This window comes from Haliotis cracherodii, unplaced genomic scaffold, assembly GCF_022045235.1.
Source record: "Haliotis cracherodii isolate W230 unplaced genomic scaffold, xgHalCrac1.p SCAF_7, whole genome shotgun sequence".
In the NCBI taxonomy this organism is placed as follows: Eukaryota; Metazoa; Mollusca; class Gastropoda; order Lepetellida; family Haliotidae; genus Haliotis; species Haliotis cracherodii.
Genome location: NW_027266330.1, coordinates 7184577 through 7202875, shown reverse-complemented (window position 1 = coordinate 7202875; position 18299 = coordinate 7184577).

Genomic DNA, 18299 nt, shown 5'->3' with positions numbered 1-18299 from the left:
GACTCCGAGCCGACCAAGGACCGGTTTTAGCCCATTAATGTCGAGCGCCAGGCAGGGCAACATTAAGTACCATCTTTTAACGTGGCTGTCGATAAAAAAACGACCTTCCGTTCTCAGGGCAGATGCTCTACTACTAGACCACGGAGGCGGTCCACAAAGAATGCGAGTATACCATATTGAAAGGCAAGATGTGATAAGCAACTTCTTTGGCGCACTGAAATTAACAAATGTCGTGGCCGAATATCTATCTCTGAAAGGAGTAACCAAGCAAACAATCTGCATCCGCAACACGTTTTTTTCAGGACATCCAATCAACATTTGTTTGAAAAAGAAACAGTGGCACTGTGTGCTATATTGTTCTATGGCAACTGTTGTAAATATTCTCGCACAAAGTAAGAGAACAATAGTACATCCTGTCAAGAAATATTTGTCAGTTGATAAGAACACATGCAAGCAAAATAAGTCACAGATCGAATCATAACAATATTTGATTGATTTGATTTGATTGAACAATGTTTGTTGTTGTGCATGTGTCTGGGCAGGTGGTGTGTGTATGTTTGTGTGTGTGTGTTTGTGTGTGTGTGTGTGTGTGTGTGTGTGTGTGAGAGAGAGAGAGAGAGAGAGAGAGAGAGAGAGAGAGAGAGAGAGAGAGCATGAACGTATCTCGAACATACTCACTGTCTTTTCAGAAAAGACGAAGAGGTTAAACATTTTAAAGTATCTACATTTATATATATAAAGTATAAAGGCATAAAATGTCCAACTTTTTAAACCTGTCAAATAATGAGAAATTGGGTGTGCTTTTTAAACATGAGGTATATTTATGTATATATATCACCGCCAAAACCTGTTTTTTAAATATTAGAACGCAGAAAGCTATTGCTTTGTTGGTAAAACGTTTTAACTGTATATATCATCAAGTTCTGTGTATCGTCTCTCATAACTATATATTAGTGGCGCTATATTATTATTCTTTATGTATAAACGTCTTTTTTCTGCATGTTTTTTTTTATGATGCACAGCGGTGAGAGGAAAACTATTATATATCTGTCTGTCTATAAAGTATGGGCTCATCGATCAAAATACGATTGCTAGTATTTGTTTACCATCAATTCTCTACAACAAAAGCAAAAGTCAGCTTAAAACTGATAAACATATTGAATCGATACACAATTCTGATTTCTTTAGCGACATATTGTTTTTTTCTGCAAGAACCATATCATTGAATGTACTCAACTTCGTAAATTAAAATAATTTTAGATTTCGGATTCATTGTTTAAGCTTAAAATGAATGATACCTATAGAATACTCGTTTTCAAATCAGTTGTCAAGTACTTACAACTTTCGACTGCGACTGGCGACGAGAGAGCTGTTGGTTTCACCACCTGCTACTGAAGACAGCGAGCGAGTCATCGCCAATCATAGCGCTTGTGATACAGATTTCAACTAATGATATCAACAAATCAATAGGGTTCGCATCTCCTGATGTCACAGGCTGAATAGCTGGGGTTGTGTAACAGTGGACAGACAGCCTTTCAATAGTTGATAATGAACTCGTCCATCATTGCTCCATTTTCAACGTTTGCTTAACCTGTAGACGCTAATTATTATTATTTATGACCGTTCTGACGGTAATAGGGCCGCATTTAATGTGCTTGTTTTTTTTAATGTTTTTCCTTTATTTTAAATCTAAATGGGAAAGTAGGACAAATTTGATTGTTTTTTATATCGATTTCACAAGACCTTCAGCCTAAATTCACTATTTTACTCACTGGAAACAACGATATATTGCTTTAGCAGTTCTTGATTTGCAAAACCAGGAATGGTATCGTTAACTGTCGAGAAAACGTGTAAATTAAATTTCCAATTCGGAAAGGATTATGGCACTAAACACTAACCATCTGCAAAAGCAACACAATATCTCAGGGTCGTTCAAATGCGAAGCAAAGAGTATTTATGTCTCCGTAACTATGCTTTTAAGTACGTACGTAGGAAAATAAAACTGTTTTACATGTCTGTATGATCTGGCAGTGTTGTGGTGCGACATTGACCCTGATTTCCAAGTCGCTATCAATCACTATGCAAACTTGCGTCCCTTTATCGTGGCAGGATCCGAAATTTGTCGTTTAGAAAGCCGAACGGCATGCAGGTAATAGGCGCTTACCACTGAAACCCGGGATCACGGGTACGATGATGACAAATAGAGACATAATTAAAGAAATCTGGTAGTGGCGGTAGCCTAGTGGTCAAAGCGTTCGCTCGTCACGCCGAAGACCCGGGTTCGATTCCCCACATGGGTACAATGTGTGAAGCCCTTTTCTGGTGTCCCCCGCCGTGATATTGCTGGAGTATTGCTAAAAGTGGCGTAAAACCATACTCACTCACCTCACTACCACAAAATTGTCGAACTGGGTATGTGACTACACGTATTCTTATAAATGTTATGGTCGATATACCTGATAACCCTACAGAGTTAATTACAGTGAATTGTTACAGAATTAAAGAGGACGTGTGACCAAAGATAGATCAACACCCTTTTCAGAGTACACCATGCACCGACGGGTAGAACCCATTGATGGAACCCCGTTATAAGTCCTGAATTATGAAACTATGTTCGGTTGCACAGATGCAGTCAATTATTTTCAGTACCGAAGCCTAACCATTACATCACTCGTCCACTTACCTCTTCCACACATTGCCTACAAACTTAATCAGCATAAAATGTGCGTTTGATTTCCACACACTGGACGCCCATGAGAACGTTGACAGGTTGTGACGGTTGTCTTCCTAAACAACTACATGCCACTGAACACTACACTTTGCTAAAACAACAAAGGCAAATTACCCACTGATATAGTGGACAAGTCCAGGATTAGGGATTAGGGATTAGCAATTAGATGGATGATCTCATGGATCTCATGGATGATCTTTGTTGAAATAAGTATGTTCATATAGTAACAACAACTTAATATGATATTGTTTTAGAGTATCTTTGACAAAGAATAAAAAACGTGACCATTTATTTCGTATTGGATGTCAGGTGAGGCAAATTAACAAATTAGAAGTACGTACATAAAATTAAAAACATGTTAAAGTATCTATGGTATAAATATGCTAGATTCCCTTTGCCACTCTTAAAACAGAAATTGCAGTAACATCGGCTATCTGGCGCAGATCTCCTGAAGCCAAGAAATGCAATAGCGAGGGAAAACTAACTCTATTTCTGAGAGATGGTCGGCTACTCAAACCTATCTAGAATTTCTATCAATTGCTAAAAGTAAAAAGCCAGTTCATATCAATACGAAAAGACAAATCTTATCAATACAAAAAACAGAAATGTCATCGATACTAAAAATCCCAATAGATATACATGAATATGTACCAAGTAGGCTTTGCGTATCAGTTAAAATATGTATCGTATGCAGTCCAATTTTGTCATTAAAAATCATCGCTGAAACGGACACGATCATGGCAACAGCGGTAAACTCCACTTGCATTGTGATCCCATAATACTATTAAAATCTTTTTGTTATATCTAACTTGATTGCCTAGAATTATTCACATAGATTTATCGACTTTAATAAAAGATTTTAAATGTTAGATTTACCATCGCGCTGTTGTTTGGTGATAACAAAATGCGAATTAAAACTCTGTTCAATTTTAGATGTCTACTGACTTATGAAAAAGTCATTCTATTCAATACTTCAGTGTTTTTTGTATTTGTATGTTGTAAGACTAGTTCACAAATTAATCTCATATCTATCGACTTTGCAAATGATTTTGAGTTTTAGATTTATCATCGCGCTATTGTTTGCCGATATTGTTGACTTATGAAAAAATCATTTTAATCATTTCAGTGTTATTTTTGTATTTGTATGTTGTTGGAATAGTTTACTTCGGGATAAGGGGAACAGGCAGTGGATTAGCTGCCCACGCGGACCATTAACTTTGTTGTGTTAGACTGTAGGGATTTTGGCTTGTATTTTTTTTGGGAGGATAACGGTATTACCCAGTGTAAGCTCATGCTAACTGGTTGACGGAAATACACTGATTGCACAAAGGTTCCCCGTACCAGCTGATCCCCTGGGGTGTAGTAATCCATGTTACACCATCGTTATAGCTGCTTACGGTTCTGTTTGTTTGTTTGTTTGTTGTTTAACGCCCCACTCGGCAATATTCCAACTACCGGTATATGACGGTGGTCTGTAAATAATCGAGTCTGGACCAGACAAGCCAGTGATTGACAACATGAGCATCAATCCACGCAATTGGGATCGATGACATGTATCAACCAAGTCAGCGAGCCAGACCACCCGATCCAGTTAGTCGCCTCCTACGACAAGCATAGTCACCTTTTACGGCAAGCATGGGTTGCTGAAGATACCCGGATATTCATGGTTCCGGACATATTATAAAAAAGATGGTTTAGATCATGCACCTGTCAGTCAAATTATTATTTATGTTGACTGTAACAGTGACAGTATCAACGAAAATATTTCAGAATAGAAGTTTTGAGACCATCCCTGTGTATACAGTCTAATATGCGTCAAGGTAATGTAAATTTCAATAGTAGATGTAAATACTCGAAAATCTCTAAAACCTTGGATGTAGATTTTGTATCTCTGTTTCGTGTACTTAGCGTAATTTTAATTTTTCTTCTCATTTTACATGCCTTTTTAAAAAAATTTTAAAAAAAATTCATCATCAGCCAAAAGGTCCTTTTCAACTAAGTAAGCATCAAAATATTCGTGATCTCGGCCTTAAGCATATCTGATTTGACATTTTCAAATGTTTGAAACGTGAAGCCTAGAGACTTGTGTCGTCGAAGGTTGCTTAACAAACGTCTCTACTTTAAACACCATAGTGATTATTGGTTTCCCACAATACACTATAAAATGTTTATCCAATATATTAAATTTTGATCCCGGACAAGCCCCCAGTTTCTGTTAAGTGTCGATTTCCAAATTGAAACAATTAGTTAACCTAGAAATATACACGTAAACAAATTCAGTCTGAAACAAACAACAAAGACATGTTATACAATTTAGAATTGTATTATAAAATTTGGTTTCTCAATACAAATTACTGAAAAAATAATTACCGTGGCAATACACAATAGAGTGGCCGTACAAGATTCAATGTCAGTACAATTACAATTGAGGTAGACAATAGCAGTGTTAACAGCAATATAGTCAGTGATAATAATATTCACCTTGGAGTGGTCAAGCTTCCAAAATAGGCCTAGGTTGAGTCATGGCGGAAACACTGTCCAAAATGTGTTTTCATTATTCTAACTTCGCCGGCAGATGGGAGGATTAAAACTAACGTTACGGTCATTTAAAAGCCATAGTCTGTTACACTTTTAATTGGTGATCCTTACTCAAGGGGAGTGGGATGATCCAGCAAAACCTTGTAAATTCCGTATTCGACGTAATAAACGCCCAGAGCGCTCTCAAAATTAGAAATAGGGGGCTCTTATTATAATATAATTTTGTAGAGAAAAAAACAGCGGCAAGATCGTAAATTTCGTGGTGATAGAAAAGAAACGTATGTGTTATCATACACGACAGATATATTTTCCGGAATTTAATTGCCCATAATAGGGGTGCATATAACACACGAGTGTGTATTATACGCGAATAAATAAGTCTTGTATACATTAATCAATCGGAAGGGGTGCTAATTGGGATTGTTCACTAGCCAATATATTAGTAAATATCGCCGTGGATGCTTATTAGAGCGGGGCGCTTACTACGTCGAATACGGTACCCGTAGGTGAACTCCGTACACATGTCAACTGTTTTTTTTCATAATATCATATTTCCGAACCATTGAAATAAATGATTTTTTTTGTAAATACGATAACCCTCCGTTTACCTATTACCGAACAGTTAGGAGAGTATGACAAAAAGGTTACATCTAAACCTTGTCATACAAGAAGAAGTCAAGGGTACTGAAATACCATTTCAGCACATCATGTACGATTATTGCAATGGTAGAAAATACATGAAAACGATGACTATATTTACACAGCTCTGTAATATATGTTCCTAGTCACTTGTTGGTGATCGACCATCACGTTTCACTGATTGTCTTCCTTTGATAAGCTAGTTGCAGCCATTTCCCTCAGTTTCAGATAAATTGTACTTCAATACTGTCTGTCTGACCCTCAACGAAACACTGCTTATACATGAAGTCAAAGTCGTACCACATCGCTGAAGCCCAGGTGTAACGGCAGACTAATTCTCCAATCTTAGCAGTGTATGCAAGATAGTCAATGATCTCACCCCCCTGCAAATCGGTATCCCCCCCCCCCCCCCCCCCCCCCCCCCACCCCCCCAACGTCTCCTCAGTTAGGAGCGTTTCCAGGTAATTCGCTATGTTAACGCACAAAGGCATGGTTCATAAACGTATAACTGTGTTACTTGCAGACAACTATTACTAATGCCAATCATCCAGAGACGGTTGTAGTGGATGGAGCGTCTTTCCGAAGTGCAGAAGGTCAATCCTGTGGTCAAAAAGGTGAGGTGAGGTTAAATGGGGTTTAACGTCGCGTCCAAGATTATTGCACTTATGTAGCGGCGTGCATGTACGTGTGTGTGTGTGTGTGTGTGGCTGCTTGTACTAGTCCGGACTGATGCCGATTTCTAGTGCTAGCTCACTGAAATACCATGCCGCAGTTTAACATGAATGCCCCACTCAGACACAGTATACTGACTCCGAGCCGACCAGTGCTTGTTTTAGCCCCTTAATTCCGTGCGCAAGACAGGGTAACAACAAGTACCATCTTTTAAAGTCTTTTGGTATGACGCGGTCGGGAATCGAACCCCGGACCTTCCGCTCTCCGGGCGGACGCTCTACCACTAGACCACGGAGGCGGTCCATACCAAATAGACGTTAAAAGATGACAGCAGGTGATGTTACCCTGCCTGGCGCTCAACATTAGGGATAAAACAAGGACTGGTCGGCTGGGAGTCGGGATAAGGTGTCTGGTTAACCGCCACACGGTGTCTCGGTGGCCTAGTCCCATAAAACGTCATTAGTCCGGACTTGTACGAGCAGCCGCACACACGTGCATATACACGTGCAGCAATCTTACAGTTGAACCCCAGGGCCAATATGCCCCCTTCGATATCAATGTTTATCATAATACATATCTCTGTTGTTTTTCCGTGTTTTGTCAGACATTATGAAATCCAGCAAACCGAGGCAATATGTTTTCCAGAACCCCCACCCTTCAACTGGTCATTCCCTATGGAGCTATTTTGTCTTATGAGAGGGATGTGTTAATCTGTAATCTTCGGATAAATTGGTAGGAAATGGAAAAAAATGGAAGCACGCTCCAAAATCATCTGGGTAATGACCCTGACTAAGTTTCACAAAATAATTAACGTGAAAAGTGGAAAGGTTATTACCTAAGGCATTAGAAAACAGGAACGACAGTTAGCATCGGGAATGACTTAAAATCCACCTTCCCCTCAAGCCTCTAATACACTGGGCCCTTATCGAGTAACGCGTGCACGTAGTGCCCTCTAATGGCTTTGGACATGCAAAACCCATTTTTACGTCTAACGCCGTTGTCAACAATATAATTATCTGTGTTGTTGATAAAGGAAACTCACGCTTTTTACAGGGCAAAGACATATATCACTGTGAAGATTTTAGATGCGTAAAAAGTGTTTATATAATGTCCGTGAACTGTGACACAGTTTATGATTTGATGTTTTCTTAACATGGTAAGGATGACTGAGTGCTTATTCAGCAATATTTCCCGTATACGTTGTTGTTGATGTTGTTGTTCCTTTAAGTGTTTAAGAGGCCGCCTTCTCCCATAGCAATGTCGACTATACATTTATATACCGCAGGTATCCAGGTACCAGTAGCTGCTCAAATGCCGGTTTTATTTTATCCCCGACCAGTGGATCCGTTTGCATTCCAGTTCTGGGGAATATGAAACTCTAGCTGCCAAGGGGCGCTAGAAAGTTTTTACATCCACCTCACATATTGGGTACCCATTCCCTGCTGGGTGAACAGAAGCACATTTGAACTAAGTCACTTGCTCAGGGTGACACCACAAGTTTTGACACTTTTGATTCGGGTGTATGTACGTATTCGTGTTTCCACCATCTGGTCATCTGCCATCAGACGAGTGGGTTCTTTTGAGTGCACGGGGTGTATGTACTGTACACTAGGGGTAGTGACAACACTGTAAAGACCTGTAAAATTTGTTGGTCCCAAGGCTGAATAACAACCCGGTCCTCAGCGGGATACGATCTCACCTGGCGCTTGCTAGCATGGCGCTTTTTACTACTTGACCACCCCGCCATCGGTGGCCTGTACATAAATATGTCTTGGCGGGACAAACAGGCGACACGTAAAACAATCAACAAAAGTAAAACCCTGTTATTTACAGATGAAGGGACCTGGATAAAATAAACTCTTTAAAAATATCTTTGTAAAAAAAATTATAAAGTAACGAGCCACTCCTTACGGAGTTATGAGAGACTATTTAACATCGGTAAAAAAATGTATACACGTGATAAAAATGCCTGTACCAGGCTATTCACAAAAGAGAATAATCTAAAGTACTAAACGGTGTAGAGCATCCGATCTGGTTGTTTAACTCTTCTTGCAGGTCTTGGCAGTTGTAAAAATCAAATCTGGGCTAGACTGTGTAAACCCTACTTTCTGTAAATCACTAAAACTATCAAAGTCAGAACATATGTATCGACATTTGGAAATAAGGTAAAACCGAAAATCTTCATAGCGTGGACAAGATAATATAACATCCCTTTCATCTTCTATTTCATCCGTACAAGGTATTCTAGTTAACCATCTCCGACTGGCGCGTCCTTATGGAATCATCTACCGCGCGTTCTTTATGCATTGTTACAAATTGATATAAGTCATAAAGCATGCCACACTTCTGATGTTAATACCTCGTTACGCTGATGAACTCTTTCAACTCACTGTGGATTAGGGATCAACCTGGCTGTTGGTGTCGGGTTGGAATAGCACTTGCATGTGTTTGTCAATTACTCAAGTGAGTAGTCACGGCTTACTCAGAAGTGCGTTTACAACTACACCACAGCTATTCGACTTATCAAGTCAAGTACTTATCTCTATGTAACATGTCTCTGGGGGCCACGGACATGTTTCTGGATAACAGTTCTATCTACTTAAAGGGTTCGACTTATCAGATATAAAATATTGATAATAACATAGTAAGAATGCCGGACCAAAGGAGAGTATCTCCGTAAGAGTTTTTTCCACTTATACAGTTCCTACTTAGCGAGAATTCACTGTAAATAGTTACTGCGCCTAATCAAGAGGAAGGAGAAGCAGGGGACATCCCAAACAGAACATCCAAAATGAACGTGAGTCACTATTATTATGTTTATCCAGTAATCGTTGTTGTTCGTCCATTCTATATTTACGTTTACTTTTACTGAGTAAATGGTCAGAGGTCTTTCTTTTTGCTATATATTGTTGACGTAAAGTTCTTCGTTTATTAGTCTTGCATGCTAACCACTGTTTTTCAGCCTCGCGCACTGTATCCCATTGTTGTTGTAGACATTCTGACAGTAGGGTTTATAGAAAGATTTACAGGAATGTTTATGTCGGTTACGTACGTTTGGTGCCACTAATTTATAAAGATCCGACGTCATACGATCCAAGAAGGTTGTATAGGCAGCATTCATGTCTTTCTTAACTATCAATGAATCTTCAATTGAAGTTATTGTGTTCATTAACTTACCGAAAGTTTCTTGAAATGACTGTGTGATCTTGTGTCGTCGATATTTTCTTCTAGGTGCGGTTGTACTTGACTGTTGATCGAAGTCATGGTTACAGGTGTATCGTTGTCAATTGGGGTCTGTATCGTCCACGTTAAAACAGAAGGGTCAGGAATACTGTCCGGAATGTTATGACCGTCGATCAATATTCTTAGCACTTGAAAGTCTTTAATAAAGGGTAGATTTTCATACGGGGTACCAACAACGTCTACCACCGAGGAACCATTTTTCACATCTGTAAAATCCTGATGAACTAAGCTGCGGTTGAGCATACACATATTGCTACTGACGAGGAAGTCCACAAGCTGGTTACCATGTGAATTAACAGCGAAATCGATTACCTGTCTCTCGGGTACAGTATCCTGCCCCTGAATGAAATCTAGCTCATTTCCTGTCCTTGAATTGACATCACCACAGATACAGAGCAGTCCTTCATTTTGGTACATATATAAACCTTCCAGAAGTTGATCGAAAAAGTGTTCAACATCGTTAAGTCGCGACGAGCACGATGGAGGTAAATAGTGAGTGAGTGAGTGAGTATGGTTTTACGCCGCTTTTAGCAATATTCCAGCAATATCACGGCGGGGGACACCAGAAATGGGCTGGAGGTAAATAGCACACACATGGCACTATATAGTCCTGCACCATGACCGTGGAATATATTTATTTTATGAAAAAATAATAATCTAGAAATGCAAACAAAAGCAAGTCTAGCCAGCTCAAGCTAGCTCTATTCCACATAGGGAATTTTTTTATTTTTAGAGTCAAGAAGTATATTGTGTAATATAAGATTTCAGAGACTAAATGTTAGTCTAGGCACTATACTAAAGTTTATGTTGTGTCGAGCTGTAAGTTTCAGCCAGATGATATCTTCGTTTGAGTCAACAAGGGTGTCTACGTTGAACTTATCGTACATACGGTTGTTTATAAATGCCCCGACGCCCCCTGAACCACGTTTAGCGTGTATATTTAAGTTCTTTCTATTTTTTCCGAAGAAGAGTCATGTTTGAAGAATCGCTGACTGAAATACTGCCATGTAATATCGTTTTTAGATCATTCCCATGTGTGTAGAAATACATAGTGTTTCTGATATTATCGTATTTTTGACAGGTATAGAAAAAGTGAATTGCATCTTCAAAGGGATAACCACAAGTGCAGTCTGGTATGTCTGATGCATGTCGTCTAAACTTATCATAAGAGATCAATTGAATTTTAGCTTTATATATAATTCTTTCTTATCAGGTTCGATCGACCCTAAAGAGGCTGAAGGTTAAGACAAAGACGCCACTGGCACCTATACCGTCTTTTTGCAATGAAGAGCTGTGTAGTTTGAGAGATGGTGTACTGGCGAGAACCGGCCTTGGTGAAGAAGATGCCTACTTTACACCATAGAGAACCAACGGTACCAACGTCGTCGATCAACCTTTTCAGCCAGGCCCAAAGTCAGGAGAGATGCTAGAGAACCATATGCCTTATGTCTTCTATTGTACAGATGTTGCCCCCCACCTGCTTAAATCGCCATGAACTGTGACAACTGTGACAACTGTGTTCAAACTGTATACAGCATCACTAGGTCGACCACGGTAATGTACCGTTACATGTGGTCTTCCGGAAGCTTCTTTTTCTGCGCATTTGTCCAGCAATCGTTGCTATTCAGGCGACTGATAATTTCGTTTGTATCTACGCAATACTTTATCAAAAGTTTCCTTTCCGATACAATGAGAGGCCGTAAGGAATCTTTCTTCATGGAGTGACTGAATATCTGAATTTTATAATTTTACATGCTAATATTCAAAAATGTCTTCCGACTGACAGATATCTCACGTCATATCAGCTGTTTAATCAGAGGTGGTTATTAAGATTTGAAACCTTAGATTGACCAATCAGAATCAAGTAATTACCAAATACATGTCTGAATTACAATATTACCACATCAGAATGCGTAAGGTGGGTTAAAACAACTTTCTATAAATGTTCAATAGTATCAAGGCAGAGGGCACCAGAAGTGGGCTTGACGCACGGTACCTATGTGGTCGACCCTGACGTCTTGTGATTCACTTGTGTCAGGTCCGTGAGTTGTGTGAGTCAACTAGATTGAAAAAGGTAATTAGTCTCAGTCAGGACAAGTAGATTTGGACATGAAATCGGCACATTTCGTGAACCTCATTAACAAAGAGTATTAATCTTACCTTTTATGAATAAAAAAGGCTACTAACGGGCTACTAACGGGATCGGGTGGTCAGGCTCGCTGACTTGGTTGATGCATGTAATCGTATCTCAATTGCGTGGATCATGCCCATGATGTCAATCGCTAAATTGTCTGGTCCAGACTCGATTATTTACAAACCGCCGTCATATAGCTAGAATACTGCTGAGTGTGGTGTTAAACTAACAAACAAACAAATAAATGTAATCCTAACGGTACGTTATATCGTTTGCCCGTGCATTATCTGTATCGTGCTACACTGATGCACGCTTTTAAGGTACTTTACGCCTTCGATCTTCTGTTGTCACCTGACTGCATCAAAATATGGCCATCATCACCACTTCTTTGTAATTAATCATATCATTTGTTTGGTGATACTACTTAGTTTGTTATCTAAATTTGTCCCATAAAGGTTTTCCTTTTCCATAGCAGATCATGATTCATGTCTGCTTTTATATCCTTTAAATTTGTTTAAATATGTTTTGGTTTTCTCGATCTGTTGTGGAACCATCTGTCACGACATGTGAGGGGTGACATTGGCATTCTTCATCAAAGGCCATATGTCTTTATTGTTTCGGGGACTTGTTTGACATTTCGGACTCAAACTTTTATTTTTTTATTTACCTACTTCATTACTGTGTGATATTTGTGTGTCAAAAAATATGTTTTCATTTTTACGTGTACCAATAATTTGTTTCCTTATTCATTGCTGGAAGCGGTCTGCTTGCTATGTGTATATTCATGTTTGATGTCGGTTGATATTATGCAATGTAGGCAGGCAGTTGGATGTTTCGCGTTTGCACACACACTAAATGTATGTCTAAATTTTAAAATGTTGTTCACATAACTACGTCTCTACGACTGGTATCTATCTACATGTCACTTATTCCCCTTTGTTGTGGGGACATTCACATCCGGGACCGACTTGTGGCAGTGATTTGAAGTTGTACACCTTAAAGCCCGTAGCATTAACGATAATTGGATATTCTATACACTGAATATCGATTTTACGATGTATACTCACACGCAAAAGAAACGCAAGTGGTTTTAAGCAAATAGGTAACAAACACGGAACCATAAATTGATACGAGTTTTAGCGTGTAGTGAAGCCTGATGGTGTTATCATTATTTTTGGTTGCATTTTGGAAGCCCCGAGTAAAAACGCAACATAAAAAACGAAGCGCCAAAACGCACTATTTCAATTAATATGTGGGTATCATGCACCCATTTCTCGCGAAATCGAAAATGCACGAACTGTCACGAACTGTAGTGGGTATAAAACTGTGGCCGATTCTTGGACCTACCACTCCTTTCAACCCGTCATTTCAACGTTAACATAGCCACAATTTACCGTCTCCTGCATCGATACAATGCTACACAGACCACAGATGACCTTCCTCGGAGCGGTCGTTCTAGGGTCACCAAACCTCGACAAGATCGGCAGATTACACGTCACGCCAGCGACATCCGTTCCTAACTGCAAGTGAAAGTGCTCGACATACCATAGGAAAACATAATCGACACATTAGCCGGGATACTGCGATCCGATGTCTCCGTTCCAACAACCTCAGATGTCGCCGACCAGCACGTCGTCTGTTCTCCAACCACGGCATCGACAAGCACGACTTCAGTGGGCACAGGGTCATCGCAATTGCCGTCATCGTGAGTGGAGGCGTGCCATCTTTTCTGATGAAAGTCGCTTTTGTGTCTCCCATGCAGACGGAAGAGTCAGAATTTTCGGCGTCGAGGTGATCGTTTCGCTGACAGAAACGTTGTGGAAAGGGATCCATGGGGTGGGCCTAGCGTCATGAGATGGGCAGGGATTGGACTTAATGCGAGACTTTGACCCACGTGCTTTCAGAATGTTGGTCAAGGTCAGGGACACGGCGTCACTGCTCAGCGGTATATCGACCAAGTGGTCAGGCCCCACGTTGTTCCATATTTTGCACAACATTAACAACACATTTTCCAGCAGGACAACGCTCGTCCCCATGTTGCCAGAGCTACCATGGCCTTTCTGCAACAACACAACATCCGTGGTCTACCGTGGCCAGCCCTCAGCCCTGATCTCAACCCCATCGATCACTTGGGATGAGGTTCAAAGGCGTCTGCACAATATGAGCCAAGTCCCTACAACTGCCGATGAGCTACGCACAGCTGCTCTGGATGTGTGCAGGAGGATCACTAGGGCCTTCACAAATCGTCTGATCCACTCAATGTACAGGAGATGTGTGGCAATGATCAATGCTAATGGTGGTCACACCAGGTATTGACTGACATTTTGGGTATTGACCCGAAACTGTGTAAGCCCTTAACATTTGAAAAAGAAATTATGTCATCTGCCTTTTAATCCATTAAACTGTCTTCAGTCAAATATTTATCAATCTTGCCCTATTAGTATTTCTTGTCTTTACTGTTGAATATAAATAACATGTATACTGCATACTCGACATGCGTTTCTTTTGCGTGTGAGTATAGTTTGTTTAACTTAAACATGCTAAAGGGATGAAATTAGGAGTGAGGTAATCATTCCAGGTTTCCATCCATCCTTTCGGAAAGATGAAGAAAGACGTGTTGGTGGTGAAGCGATCTGTGTTAAAGATAACTTGCTTGTCAAGCCAGCGGGCTGTTTACATCTAGCCGAGCTTGAGGCGATATGGGTTCAAGTAAAATTAGTTCAAAGTTCAAAATTATCTCATTAAAATTTTTATTGAGCTGACAAAAGTGAAGGTTATTGGAAGGAAGTCGATAGATCAATAACTAGGAGATGCAGTTGACTTGAAACATGGATACTGTTGTTGTTGTTGTTGTTGTTGTTGTTGTTCAATATAGATGAAGAAACATACAAAACTGAACAACTTCAACTTATGTACGGACAAAGTCAAACTGTCATTGAACCAACACGAATCACTCAAACTTCAAGTACATTGATTGAATGTCTGCTATTCAGTGAGTGATGTTCGTTGTTCGTGTGTATTGGATCCTATGTGTAGCGATCATTGCCCAATATAAGTCACCTTGAAAGAAACAATAGCTAAATACCGTACTTACAAGAGAAAACATTACAATTACGGCGGATTTAAACCGTATAAATCAACGTATAAGTAACATAAATCCTGAAGAGTTGTTTTCATTTGACAATTGAAAAACAATTGAAACAATAATGGACGGCAACATACCAAATAAAATTGTCAAAATTAGAACTAAGGATCCTCCCTCGATGGACAGTCAAATACGTAATCGTTTTCATTAGATTGCTAAGAAAAGAAATCGTCCTTCAGACTGAGCCAACTTCAGATCATTTAGAAATAAAACTATATCCGCTGTTAGGGATTCCCAAAATGCATACGTGTTACAAATTCATGCAATAATTAATAATTCGAAAGGCACTGAAACCTTGTGGCGTTCGATGAAAAAGTATTTGAAAACGCGCTCAAAAAGTAGTTTCCGATCTATTGTACTAAGATATACGCTCTCGAATCGGAAGATATAGCTAATATTCTAATAATCCTTTTGAAAATCCAGATGCAGAACCACCAACGATTAATTCGCGTGTAAATCATACTCATTTATCATCAATAAGGCTTACTCATGAATATATTCTCGTGAGTCTTCTTTCAATTGATGTCTCAAAAGCAACGGGGCCTGGCGGCGAAGGTAAAAGAGTAATACAAGCATCCGCGTGTACACTGTCATCCATATTGTTCAAACTATTTAATCTGTCGGTAACATACTCCGTATTGCCTTCCATTTGATAGAAGCATTAGTAATTCCTCTGAACAAAAAAGGTAGTCCACAGGATTGTTGCATTTACTTGCTGTAGTTCTCAAAATAAATAAGAAAATGTATCTTCAAATATATTTTCAACTACTTAAATAATTACAATCTCCTGAGAAATTAACAGTCTGGTCGTACCCCGAGCGAGTCTACTTCTAATCAGTTAACACATTTGTATAACTTCTTTTGTGATATTAGTAAAGCCTTTGATAAATCTGCGATTCGCTGTGCAGAGTTGCGTCCCTTGGACTCGCCAGAAACCTATGATTGTGGGTTCGAATCCTGGTTCGCCCCGATTATGTTTCTAGGTTTGTCAGCATACCCGTGCTCGTGGGTTTCACCAAAGTGGTAAACGTCTGAGACCTGCATTACTTCGGGCTTTCCTATCACATTAAGCTGACACCCGCGATATAACTGGAATACTATTAAAAGCGGCGTTAAACCCAACTCACTCACTCACTTTGATAAATCTGGCGCAGATGATTAACGTGTACATTACTGAGGTATTAACGGAAACATGTTAGATGTTTTCAAGTTGTTTAGTGGACAGAACCCAGAAAGTAGTAACAAATGGTTGTAATTCAATTTTTTAAACCGTTTAAGCAGGAGTTCGCCAAGGCTCACTCCTTGGGCCGTTGCTGTTCCTTGTTTACATCAGTGATATTGGTGAAGGTATTGTTTGTAATGTACGCCTGTTTGCTGACGATAACTCTATATATGTCATTGTTAATGGTCCTAATGAAACTGTTTCATGTTTGAACGATGACTTGTGTTTAATATCAAACAGTTTTCTTTTCACGTAAACAAACGACAGCAATAAACCGTCTTTATATATGGATGGTATATATAGAAGTAGAAACGAATGATGATTTTGCAAAAATAATCAAAACAAGCCACAACAGACATTAGTTAAAGATCACAAACATCTTGGTGTAACACTTCAAAACGATTGTACTTGGAACGTCCATATTAATGATATCGTCCAAAAGATCTGCCCAATGGTAAACTGCCTGAGAAGTTTTAAATATCGGCTGTCGAGAAAAACAGTAGAAAATATGTAGTCCTTTATAATTCCAAATGTCGATAATTGTTGTCACGTCTTGGACAGTTGTACGAACGAACAGGCACATAACTTGAAAATTTGAAAAACTAGATGCGCTGAGAACCATATGCGGCCTGTTCGCGGTACGAATCATGAAAACAATTATCAGAAAACTGGCTTAGGACCTTTGGCACAAAGAGGAAAGTATTTCAAATGGGTAAATGTTTATAAAATGTCAAAACATCAATTGCAGAACATATAACTATGCTAAGTCCTATTTACCCGCCACGGACAAGATTTGGAATTCGCTACCAGAGCAGACTGATCTTATATCAGACCCAATAGTTTCCGACATTCACTTCGATCTGAATTGTGGTACTCGTATGTGTCAAGTTATAATTCATTGTCGCCTCAGGTTGGTTTCTTGTTTAACGCCGCACTCAGCAATATTACAGCTATTTGACGGCGGATAAATAATCAAATCTGGACCAGACAATCCAGTGATTAATATCATGAGCATCGATCCACGCGATTGGAATACGATGACATGCATCAACCAAGTGAGCGAGCCTCACCACCCGATCCCGTTAGTCGCCTTGCTGAATACCTATTCTACCCCGGATCTTCACGGGTCAGATCTTAACATGAAACATATGCGGTGGTTTCGCTGTTATCTTTTACTCCTATTTCAGGTATACTCTCGGTCATGTATATACTTGGCCGTTGTTGAACTTATATCAGTCAAACAGAAGTTAAAACATGAGAAGCATTGACGTCAGGGCGTTGACCGTCCTATCAGCTGGATGGACATGGCCTCCATGTTCTTGGATACTGAGGATGTCATCATGGAGGACCATCTTTCTAAAGGCATTGACTTTCCCATCAGCTGGATGGACATGGTCTCCATGTTCTGGGATACTGAGGATGACATCATGGAGGACCATCTTTCTAAAGGCATTGACTTTCCCATCAGCTGGATGGACATGGTCTCCAAGTTCTGGGATACTGAGGATGACATCATGGAGGATCATCTTTCTAAAGGCATTGACTTTCCCATCAGCTGGATGGACATGGTCTCCATGTTCTGGGATACTGGGGATGTCATCATGGAGGACCATCTTTCTAAAGGCATTGACTTTCCCATCAGCTGGATGGACAATGTCTCCATGTTCTGGGATACTGGGGATGTCATCATGGATGACCATCTTCAAACAGGCCAGACATTAAACGGAGCATATTATGTTGCACGTTTGCGGCAATTACTGGTTGAAATTAAGACTAAGAGACGTGGGAAGCTGAAAAAGGTGTGGTCGCTCACAAGGACAATGCGCTGGTGCATAAATCGGTCATTGCCATGACTACAATCCACGAGTGTGGCTTTGAACTCCTTCAGCACCCACCGTACTCTCCTACATCAGACTCCCATCCATGAAGAAAGGTCATGGTCATGGTCAGAGGTCATTTCAACTCAACCAATAGT